Consider the following 2,772-nt stretch of genomic DNA (forward strand, 5'->3'; position numbering starts at 1 on the left):
TTTTTTCTATAAAAAAATCAATTTACTGTTCGCCGGGTGCAAATGAGCCTATGCTCAGAATTGCATATTCATCATCCTAACAAATAGCAAATCTATAGTCATGACAAAAATGATTGTAGGATGAGCTAGCTTTGGTCACCATCTAAACATACCTAGTGAAATCGTCCTAGGGTTAATCACGGAAGGACTGGATTTTTTTCTAGTTATATATGGCAATCTACAAGTTTTGGTGGTTTCATTTTCATTTGAACCTATTTCCTTGCGATACTAACCATGGCCAAACTAACTAAACTTTTTTGAAGAACCCAGACCAACTTGGCACAAGCATTACTACAGAAAAACGTCGTAGCTCATGAGTCAACACTGGTCGATAGGCCATCGACTATAAGTCACAGACGATCGTGCAATGTTGACTCGCCACGAAATGACGCGCCGCAGGTCCACCTATTAGCGGTGAGCTGTGAGGCCACCATTGTACTCCCTCCGTTCCTAAATATAAGTCTTTGTAGAGATTTCACTATATACTACATATGAAGCAAAATGAGTGAATCTACACTCTAAAATGCATCTACATATATCCGTATGTGGTTTATAGTGAAATCTCTCCAAAAACTTATATTTACGAACGGAGGGAGTAATACATACCGCTGAGGTACCTCTCAACTGACGGGCTACGAAATGGTCCTGTCGGTGGTGATTGTGTAAATACTGGCAAACTATTAACTGTCAGTAGTGACACCCTAATACATGTTTTTCCTAAAATAACGATAGCTGACATGTTGGGTGCCCAAGTACCACTTCCAAATATCTTATACCAACCCGTAAGTTATGACTATGTGTCGGGCATAGTCAAAAATGGGAGTTTTTTTTTTTTTTTTGCCTCCTCGGCACTTTCCCAGAGCCCTGATGCATGTTGGTTGTAAACGAGTGTCCTTTTTCACTGAAGGAAACATATGCTCTATTTGTAATCTTGCAATGTTCGATGTTGACACTTTGTGCATACCTTACGGTATGAGCGCCATTTTCTTTGAGAAAATGTCTATTTTTGGTCCCTTAAGTTTACATCTAGACAATTGGTATCTTTCTTTTCCTACATTAGGTCCCCCATGTTCCAAAACTGGAAATGGATCGTCTAAAAGTAGAACAGAGCGGTATTGTGGCTTATGTGCTATCGGTTTTAGAATCGGTCTTTCCACATTGTGGCCAAAGTCAGCTTCAACTAAGCCAAACTAGACTGTGGAACCCACCAACAGGACTATAATTATTTCAGAACTGGTTACTATTTTAATTAAGCTCAGGCCCCACTGGTCAGCAAATAATGGCATCCAAGATAGGAATTAGCACTAACCTCATCCACTAAAGGGCCAGGCCAACACAGCAGTGGTTCCCTTAGTGTCTAAACACCGGTGAGCAGATAGTCAATGTACTATTGTGCAGCTTTGCACGGGAGCAAGCTAGGAGGAAAGAGCGGGGGCGGTGGGTTAAGGGAAACACAATACTTTGGGGAGAGATGGGGAACACACAGAGTTCACCTCGACCATGATGACGTATTGGGAGAGTTGGAGGAGCAATACATATTTGTCCCATTATTAGCAGCATGTGGCCTGATAGGCTCGGTTACGCATGGGTCAACGAGAAGATTGACAATGGACTCATCAGTCCTTACGAGTTAACCTAACTCCGCAAGAGAGCAGGAAGCTGCTCGACGAGTGAGGTGTCTGAAGAAATATTGGTCAATAGGTTGGAAGGTCGAGGGGGAAGTTTAACAGAGAGAGTGGTAGACCAAGGTAATGTGACTAGACAATGACCCAAAAGAGTATCATGTTGAATATTTTTAAGGAATTTTCCATGAAGTTTAATCCAGAAAAACAGTGGGTAAAATTTGAATAACATGCAATCGAGATCATAATTAAGAAACAAGTATCATATTCATATCAATTGTTACTTGCAGTAAACCAAATGCTAACTGTAACAGAGATGGTAAGATGACACACAGAGCAGCGAAAGAGGATGTAGGTGAGTTGTTCGTGAAGGACATATGCCCTAGAGGCAATAATAAAGTTGTTATTTTATATTTCCTTATATCATGATAAATGTTTATTATTCATGCTAGAATTGTATTAACCGGAAACTTAGTACATGTGTGAATACATAGAAAAACAGAGTGTCACTACTATGCCTCTACTTAACTAGCTCGTTGAATCAAAGATGGTTAAGTTTCCTAGCCATAGACATGAGTTGTCATTTGATTAACATGATCACATCATTAGAGAATGATGTGATTGACTTGACCCATTCCGTTAGCTTAGCACTTGATCTTTTAGTATGTTGCTATTGCTTTCTTCATGACTTATACATGTTCCTATGACTATGAGATTATGCAACTCCCGAATACCGGAGGAACACTTAGTGTGCTACTAAACGTCACAACGTAACTGGGTGATTATAAAAGTTCTCTACAGGTGTCTCCGTTGGTACTTGTTGAGTTGGCATAGATCGAGATTAGGATTTGTCACTCCGATTGTCGGAGAGGTATCTCTGGGTCCTCTCGGTAATGCACATCACTATAAGCCTTGCAAGCAATGTGACTAATGAGTTAGTTGCGGGATGATGCATTATGGAACGAGTAAAGAGACTTGCCGGTAACGAGATTGAACTAGGTATTGAGATACCGACGATCGAATCTCGGGCAAGTAACATACCGATGACAAAGGGAACAACGTATGTTGTTATGCGGTTTGACCGATAAAGATCTTCGTAGAATATGTGGGA

This window comes from Triticum aestivum, unplaced genomic scaffold (assembly GCF_018294505.1).
Source record: "Triticum aestivum cultivar Chinese Spring unplaced genomic scaffold, IWGSC CS RefSeq v2.1 scaffold162684, whole genome shotgun sequence".
Classification (NCBI taxonomy): Eukaryota; Viridiplantae; Streptophyta; class Magnoliopsida; order Poales; family Poaceae; genus Triticum; species Triticum aestivum.